Raw genomic sequence first — 10,127 nt, 5'->3', positions numbered from 1 at the left:
ATTTAAAAGCCAATTTATGTATTATTCATGGTTGCTAGAAAGAATTGTCTAATATACTTTCCATTAAACCCAAAAAGAAATTAAAATGTATATGATCAAATAACTAGAAATTTTAAGTTGAAATGAAAGAATTCTTACTTACTTGACTTTTCAAGACCAATAATGTTTTGCTTAGTATTAGGATTTTAAATTTTACTTTTTTTTACTAAGAAAAAAGGAAACAGACAAAGCAAACATCTTAACCAGCAAATTTTATATCTCAACACAGACATAAAAAGAAACATCTACATCTGCTATTTTTAATTCTATATAACATAACTGGCACTTCCTCAATATCATATTACATTAATATACGTTATTTAATATAATGATGTATATAAAATGTCCAATAAAGTACCCCATTATTCAGACAAAAAAAATCAGTAATAACTTTCATTTTTAACGGTATTCTTTAAAATAAAAACCAATTTTTCTTTTGTTGTTTTTCAGAGATGGTTTTGTTGTTGTTGTTGTTGTTATTTGTTTCCTGATAAAAAAATAAGGCATGAAAAGTTCTTTATCATTACATGATACTATAATAGCAGCCTTTTGGGATGATAATCACTTTTGAATTCCACCTTGTTTGTTTTTGTTTACTTTTATGCTCTCAGTATTAATCCCCAAAAGCAGTGTTTTATTTTCTATGTATCACTAGACATCGAGCTCTTGCTTAATTTTAAATCTATCCAAATATTTTGCAAATATATTAAATTAATGTATCCAAATAGAATATACATTTTAAAATTTTCCTTTCCCTGCTCAGATTTAACAACTGAAGTACATTACAAGATTACCTGATCCTGGCTTATATGTTAAAGATAAACTCAAATTAAAATAAAACAAACAGATAAAGAAACTATTCCTATTGATGGAATACCAATTGACGAATTTCAGCAAACAGATGCTGTCTTTCATGTGCTCACCAAGATGTACCAAGAAATAAGGAGGACAACTACTTGGACAACTGATTGGAGGAGATCCATATTTATTCCCATAAAAAAAAAAAAGACGACCTGACAGACTGTGGAAATTATCAAACACTATCACTTAAATCATACACTAGAAAAATCCTACTGGAAATTATCCAGAAAAGACTTGAACAGTATATTGACAGAGAACAACCAGAAATATAGGTTGGATTTAGAAGTTGTGGCACTAGGAACATTATTGCCAATGTCAGATGGATCTTGGCAGAAAGTAGAGAGTACCAGAAGAATGTCTATCTGTGTTTTATTGACTGTGCAAAGGCATTTGACTGTCTGGATCACAACAAATTGTGGCTAACATGAGGAAAATGGGAATCTCAGAGCACTTGATCATGCTTATACAAAAACTATACTAAGACCAAGAAGAACTCCTCAGAACAGAGCAAAGAAACGTGGTGTGGTTCAAAATCAGGAAAGAGTGCGTCAGGGATACATCCTGTCCCCATACCTTTTCAAGCTGTTTGCAGAACAGATCATTCAAGAAGCAGGGCATTATGAGGAAGAGTGTGGAATCAGGATTGGAGGAAGACACATTAACAACCTATGATATGCATATCACACAATCTTGCTTGCTGAAACTGAAGAGGACCTGAAGAACTTGCTGCAATGTGTCAAGACTGTAGTCTTCAATATGAATTGAAGCTCAACATCAAGAAGACAAAGATTCTCACCACTGAGCCAACTGGCAATACCACATTGTATAGAGAAGAGAATGAGGTTGTTAACAATGACAGCTTGCTCAGATCCACAAACAACACTCTTAACACCAGCTGTCAGGAAATAAAAAGACAAATTACTTTGGGAAAATCTGCTGTCAGGGACCTCTCCAGTGTGCTGAAGAGCAATGATGCCAGTCTAGATACAAAGGTGCACCTAATCCAGGCCATGTCTTCTCAATTACTCGTTATGCTTTAGAGAGTTGGACAATGACTAAATTGTGGTGCTGGGGAAGAATCTTGAACATACCATGGACTTCCAAGAATACAAATAAGTCTGACTTGGAGAGGGTGAAATCAAATTTCTCCTTTGAGACTAGGATTTTGAAGCTCACTTATTTTCAGCATGTGGCCAGGTGAAATCAGTCCTTGAAAAAGGACATCATGCTCAGAAAGGTGGAGCAACAGTGCAGAAGAGAGAGATAAAGGATGAGATGGATTGATACAATAACTGGGGCAATGGGGGTTGGTGTGTCAGAGTTAGTGAGACTGGCGCAGGATAGGGAAGGGTTCAGAGTTACTGTGCATAGGCTCGCTATACATTGCAGGTGACTCAAAGACACATAAAAACAATAGCATACTATGACAGGTTTATAAACAGGAATGGCATCCACTTCCTAAATAACATACCTCCGGAAACTCTATGAACTTTGAAAAATGCCAACAGTTGTAGAGGGGCTTCAGGCCTTTTGTTCATAGGGTCGCTATGAGTCATGCTTAACTAGAAAGCAATCAACAACAACAATCAGCAATGCTTTTGATTATAACAAATGGGCTTCCATTATCCCATCAAATGAATATGTATGTGCTACTGATTGTGTATAATAAGTAATATTGTACCTAAAAAAATAAATAAAATTATATTTTCAAAAATCTGATTTTTGGGGGGTATATTCCTAGGAGTTGAATTTCTGGGTCAAATGGCATTTCTATTTGCAAATTTTTGAGAAAGCATCATACAGCCTTCCACAGCGGTTGTACAATTTTATACTCCCACCAACAGTGAATAAGGTTTCCAGTTTCTCCACATCCTCGCCAAGCATGTGATGTTAGCTGTTCTAATAAATTTTGCTATTCTTACTGGGGTGAGATGATATCTCATAGTTGTTTTGATTTGCATCTCTCTTAGAGATGGGGATTTTGAACATTTCTTCATGGTCTTATTGGCCATCTGAATGTCTTCTTTGGTGAAGTGTCTGTTCATATCTTGTGCCCATTTTGCAACTGGATTATTTACCTTTATCTTGTAATGCTCAAGTATTTTATAAATTCTAGTTTCTAATCTGACATATCATTACCAAATATTTTTTTCCAGTCTGTGGCTTCCCTTTTTACCCTGTTGGAGAAGTTTTTGGATGTGCATAGGGATTTGATTCTTAGAAGGTCCCATTCATCTATTCTATCTTCTACTGGTTGTAGATTTTTCAGGAGGCTTGGAAGACTGTTTATGCTGTGGATTAGAACTTCTAGAGTTCTTCCAAGCCTTTGTTTAATGAGGTTTCTAGTCCTTGGTTTTAGTCCTAGGTCCATGATCCATTTTGAGTTGGGTTTTGTGTATAGATTGAGGTGTGGATCTTGCTTGAGTTTTCTTCAGATAGCTCTAAAAGAGCAGAACCAATGAATACCCAGACACAGAGGACCAGAAGTAATATGTTGATGAGGAGTTATTTGAACAGTTACAGAAGATGCAAACAATGGAAGACACAATAGAAGCCATTAAGAAAGTGAATACTCCAGAGACAGGGAACCAGAAGAAATAGATTGATGAGGAAGAACTTGAACAAGCACAGAAGAAAATGCAAAAGATGAAAGACAGAATTTAAACTACAGATAAAGAGATATAGGAACTTTAAAAATCATCACAATACAGAGAGGATACAGCCACTATAGTACTGGGAAACATGAAACATGGATAACAGAAAAACATGATAATGCAATCTAGAATAATAAGTACAAAATGGCATAAGTGTCCAGCACGCTGGAGAGACAAAAATGTAGAACAGAAGTGATAAAACAGAGAGTAAGTGAACTGGAAGACAAAGGCCACAATGGAAATATACTTGAATAAAAATTAAAAATGAGACATAAAGAAAACGAAGACAACATTAGAATTATGTGGGATGACATCAAAAGGAACAACATACGTATGCTTGGAACATGAGAGGGACAGGGAAGTCACTGTGAAAATTGTGGAAGAGATACTAGAATCCCAAGTATTATGAAGAATGGAGAAACCCACACCCAAGTAACTCAGTGAACACCAGATAGACTATACCTAAAAAGAATGTTGCATTTTTCTCGTTTGATTAACATAATTTGGAACATATGGGGGGGGGCCCAAATGAAAAACTGAATTAGTATTGTATGCATAGAAAATAGACTGTCTAGACATTTTCTTTAGAAATGTCTATTTATAATAAAAAGCAGTGCCTTGTTTTTACTTTTTTCTAAAGGATTAGAAAAATCCTGTATTGATAGAACTGTGGAAATAATCTTATGAGGGATAAAGCTAATTACAGGGACTAAATTTCTCTTTCTTCGTTACCTAAATTGACTGAGCAAAGACGCAACGTATCATGGTATAATATACTGTAACAGGAGGACTAAATGTATTTTCTGGCAACAGAAACATGTATCTATATAACAGTCCCTGAGTAATCCTTAGCATGATGGATCTGAACAAGACATCATGACTTTAGCTGGTAAATGAAGCATGTCATTATACTGTATTTATAACAAAAAGAATGGCTTCCTTAGGGACTATTTGCCTAAAGCCTCATGGGCTCTTTAAATTCTCCTACAGGAAATTTCCTTATACAGGCAGCCAGACCAATAAAACTACGGTTGGCACATTATCAAGTTGTTATTGACAATCTTTAAAGTAAGTGGCCCTTGTTCTCAAACACTATATACATTAACTAAAAATTATGTCTAGTCTTCATTTTCTTGATCTTGAGAGATAATCCATTACAAAGACTATAGTTCTTGATCTTCTGCAGCAAGCTTTTCATATCCTCCTCACTTAAAGCAAAAAAAGTTGTGTTATCTGCATAATGCAGGTTGTTGATGAATCTTCCTCCAATCCTGGTGCTCCATTCTTCTTCATAGCATCTGGCTTCACAAAGTATTTGCTCAGCATACAGACTGAATAGGTATGAAGAAAGGATATAATCATGCCATACACATCCTGATTTTAAACTATCTAATATTCCCTTGCTATGTTTAGACAATACCTGGTTGGTCTAGGTATAGATTCTATATAAGCACAGTTAAGTGTTCCAGGATTCCCAATGGCAAACATCATATTTGTTATTGTTGTTGTTGTTGTTGTTGTTAGCAGCCATCATTCATTATGATCCACGCAAATGCCTTTACAAGGTCAATAAAACGCAAATAGATATTCTTCAGGTAGTCTTTGATTTCAACTAGGATTCAGATGACAACAGCAATGTCATCCCTGGTTCCAAAGCTCTAAAGTGTTGAAGAGCAATGATGTCACTTTGGAGACTAAAGCGTGCCTGATTCAGGCCACTATCTTCTCAATCATATGCTACATATCAAAGAGCTGAACAGTGAATAAGGATGATGCAAGAATTGATGTCTTTGAGTTGTGTGGTACTGGAGAAGAGTACAGAATATCCCATAGATTGACAAAAGAACAAAAGTTATGTCTTGGAGAAGGTGCAGCTTGAGAAATCTGTGGAGAAAAGGTTGGTGAAGCGTCTTCTTTCATGCTTTGGACATGTAAATAGGTGAAGCTATTCCTTTGAAAGAGACATCATGCTTGGAAATATGACATCATGCTTGGAAAGGAGAGATAGATTGATATTGTGACCTCAGCAACAGGCTCGAGTGTGTTGGAGATAATAAGGATGGCACAGGACAGGGCATGGTTAAGTCAGCTGTTCATAAGGTTATAAAGAGTTGTTCTTGACTTGGCAGCACCTAACAACAAGAATAAGTCTTTATTTTGTTGTTGTTGTGTACCATTGAGTCAGAACCGATTCATATCTGACCCTCGGGCAGATTTTCAGAGGCTGTTCATCATGCAGGAGATTGCCCATCCTTCTCCTGTGGGGCAACTGATAGATTTGAACCACATGCCTTCAAAATTGCAGCACAGCTTCTTCAACTCGACCACCAGTGCTACTATTTTAGCTATAATATGAATATTTGCTAACATTTTATTCTTTTTAAAAAATTTATCTTCTTGTTGTTGAGTGTCATCAGTCCATTCCAATACATACATGATAGAATGAAACCGCCCTCTAAAATATTTTAGGCTGTAAATTGGAATGAGCAAACATATTCATTGTTCCAAAAAGAATTGGTAGATACAGCAGAATTTCATGAAACAATGTATGAGCAAGAGCCTGTAGTGATGAAGGAAGAATTTCAAGCTGCTCTGAAAGAATTGGCAAAAAGCAGGTCTCAGGAATTGACAGCATACAAGACGCTACCCTAGGTGTGCTCACCAATTTGTGCCAAAAAATCTGGAGTACAACCACCTGGTCAACTAACTGGAGGAGACTTATATTTGTTCTCATTCTAAAGAAAAGTGGCCAGGCAGAGTGTGGAAATTATTGAAAAATATAATTAATATCATATGCAAACAAGATTCTGCTGAAAATTATCCAAAAACAACTGGAACAGTACATCAATAGAGAACTGCCTGAACTGCAGGCTGGGTTTAGAAGAGGCCATGGTAGTAGGGATATTATAGCAAATGTTAGAAGGATCTTAGCTGAAAGCAGGGAGTACCAGAACAATGTCTATCTGTCCTTCTTTGACTATGCAAAGGCATTTGACTAAGTGGATCACAACAAACTCTGAGAAAAATGGGAATCCCAGAACACTTGATCATGTTTATGTGAAACCTATACTTGGACTAGCATCTCGGATGGTCTGTTCTGCATATAGATTGAAGTGGAATGTGGAATCAGGATTGGTGGAAGAATCATCAACAACCTGCGTTATGCAGATGACACAACCCTGCTTGCTGAAACTGAGGAGGACCTGAGGCGCTTGCTGCAGAAGATCAAGGACTACAGCCTCCTATATGGACTGAAGCTAAATGTCAAGAAAACAAAGATTCTAACCACTGGGCCAATTGGCAGCATCAGCATGGATGGTGAGGAGATTGAGATAGTTAACAGTTTTAATTTACTTGGCTCCACAGTCAACGCTCTTGGTAACAGCAGCCAGGAAAACAGGAGACGAATTGCATTGGGAGAGTCGGCTGTGAGGGACCTCTCAAGAGTACTGAAGAGCAACAATGTCAGGCTGGAGGCTAAGGTGTGCCTGATCCGGGCTATAGTCTTCGCAGTTATGTGCTATGCATCAGAGAGTTGGACAGTGAATAGGGCTGATAGAAAGAGGATTGATGCCTTTGAGCTGTGGTGCTGGAGAAGAGTGTTGAATATACCATGGACTGCTAGGAGAACAAACAGGTTTGTCCTGGAGAGGTTGAAGCCAGAGTGTTCCCTGGAGTCAAGGATTCTGAAGCTTCGTCTGTCATATTTTGGGCATGTTGCAAGGAGGGACTGGTCCTTGGAAAGGGACATCATGTTTGGTAGAGTGGAGGGGAAGTGAAGGAGAGGAAGACCTTTGGTGAGATGGATCAATTCTGTGACTGGAGTGCTGGGAATAAGTGCGTTTGAGATGGCTAGGTTGGCACAGGATAGAACAGCATTTAGAGCTCTTGTACATAGGGTCGCTATGAGTCTCAAGCGACTCGCTGACACATAACAACAACAACAATACTTGGACCAGGAGACAGTCATCAGAAGAGAGCAAGGAAACACAGCATGGTTCAAAATCAGGAAGGATATGCATCAAGGATGTGTCTTATCTCCATACCTTTTTAATCTATATGCAAAACAGATCATTCAGGAGGTTGGACTCTACGAGGAGAAATGTGGCATCAGGACTGAAGGAAGACTCATCAACAATCTGTGTTATGCATATGACACAAGCCTACTTGCTGAAACTGAGGAGGACCTGCAGTGCTTACTGCAGAAGGCCAAGGACTGCAGCTTTCACTATGGATTGAAGCTCAACATCAAGAAAACAAAGATTCTGACCACTGGACCAATTGACAGCATTATGATAGATGGTGAAGAGATTTAGATTGTTAAAAGCTTTAGTTTGCTTGGCTTCATTAAGCAACACTCTTTATACCAGCAGCCAGGAAATTAAAAGATTCACTTTATTGGGAAAGAATGGTGTCAGAGACCTCTGCAGAGTACTGAAAAGCAATGGTGTCAGTCTGGACACTAAGGTGCACCTGATTCAGGATACAGTCTTTATAATTACTTTCTTTGCATCAGAGAGCTGGACAATGATGAACAATGCTAGAAGTAGATTGAATGACTTTGTGTTGTGCTGGAGAAGAGTATTGAATATACCATGAACTGCTAAGAGAAAAAACAGATCTGTCCTGGAGAGGGTAAAACTAGCCTGCTCCTTGGAGGCAAGGATTTTGAAACTCCATCTGACATACTTTAGGCATGTTGCAAGTAAGGACCAATTCTTGGAGAGGGACATCATGCTTGGAAGGGTGGAAGGACAGCACGAGAAAGGAAGATTCTGGATGAGATTAATTGACTCAGTGACTGGGTTAATGGGGGTAGCTGTGTCAGAAACAGTGAAATTGGCACAAGATAGAGCAGGGATCAGAGTTGTTATACATATTGTTGCTATGATTCACAGGCAACTGAACAACACATAACAACCACAACAACATGTGATTATTAACAAGAATAGCAACAAAAATAGCAAAGGGGGTGGGGAATCATTGGGTCTTCCGGAAAACAATCCTTTTCTCTCACTTTACCCCACATTTGTTCATGATCTCTGACTATAAGCCTGTTCTCTCCAACCCATGTCCATGTGAGACAGTGGCCCATAATTGGTGTTAACAAATAGCCCTTATTCCCTACTTGGCCTAATCTTGGATTTACGCTCTACAATAAGCTAATATTTTAAGATGATTATTATCATCAGATCATTCTTTTTTTTTTTTTCTCCTTGAGAACAAAAGCAAACAAAATTGTGTGTTAAACTAATCTTTAGGCTCAGGTTACTGTCTCTGTTTTTTCAGGAAGTTCAAAGTTGAAAGCAGAAACGTATCTCAAAAAAACATAATAAACTATTTTAGGACACAGTTGGGATTTTGAACTTTGGCTCTTATTACTTCTCATAATTAATATGAGTATTTATTACAATGTTGTCAGAAAACTCACATTTTCCCTTTCTTGCCCAAGAGACTTCTTTAATAATTTATTATTGAAGTGGGGAAACTAAAGATGTCTTTCCTTCATAGAACAAGAAGAAAACACCTTTTATAGAAAATTGGGTTAAGCATTTTCTTACTCCCCAGTGGAGTTTTTAAAGTTCACAAGAAAGGAGGAGCTAGTATTTTTCCCTTCTTCTAGGGATATGGCAAAAACATAGGTTAAAAAGAAGGTGAATAATTATTGTTGTCACTTGATGTCCAGTAGAAATCAACTTATAGCTGACCCCCAAGCAAGTTTTCAGAGGTTATAAACCAAACTAGAGGATATTGTCCATAGTTCTTCCTCAGAACAGTTGGTGAATTTGAACTACCTACGTTTAGGCTGTAAGTGCAACTCTGTACCTACTGGGCCACCATAGTTCCATAGAACAACTAGCACATGGAATTACCAATAAGTAACCAACTAGAGATGTGCTCCAGTTATAAAAAATCATATAGCACTTCACAAAATCAGTGCAGTAGAAGACTTCCACACTCCAGAATACCTTATGATTTTAGTCCAATTTGGTAGCTCTGATGGCATAATGGTAAGAAGCTACACTGCACTCCTCAAGGCACATGGTTTGAATCTACCAGCTGCTTCATAGGAGAAGGATGAGCAATCTCCTCCAGTGTCATTTTCTGCTTCCGAAAACACGCGAGAGAGTCAGTTATGAGTCTATTCTGACTCAACGGCACACAACAACATAATAACGCTAATGGCATAGTCCATAGAAGTTACACTGTTAACTCAAAAGCCACACCAATCTATCTGTTCAAATCCACCATTGGCTCTTGCAGAAAAAAAAAATTAAAATGGGCAATCTTCTCCAGTGTGACTTGCTGTTTCAGGAACCCAATAAAGGGTCAGCTGTGGGTTAAGTCTGATTCTTTGGCAATGACTGACCAACAGACTGATAATCCTATTAAAGTTTTATTAAGCTCACATTTTCTGTAACCGAAGAATAAAATATTTGTTCCAAGTAATATATATATATGAGTCACACTCTACTCGACAGTAATCAACAATATCTATCTATCTATCTATCTATCTATCTATCTATATCATCTATACCTATACGTATATTTAAACCTATATCTATACCTATA

Source organism: Elephantulus edwardii, unplaced genomic scaffold (genome assembly GCF_000299155.1).
Source record: "Elephantulus edwardii isolate Elephantulus edwardi_28Jun2011 unplaced genomic scaffold, EleEdw1.0 scaffold00081, whole genome shotgun sequence".
Lineage (NCBI taxonomy): Eukaryota > Metazoa > Chordata > Mammalia > Macroscelidea > Macroscelididae > Elephantulus > Elephantulus edwardii.
This window is presented reverse-complemented; position numbering follows the sequence as displayed.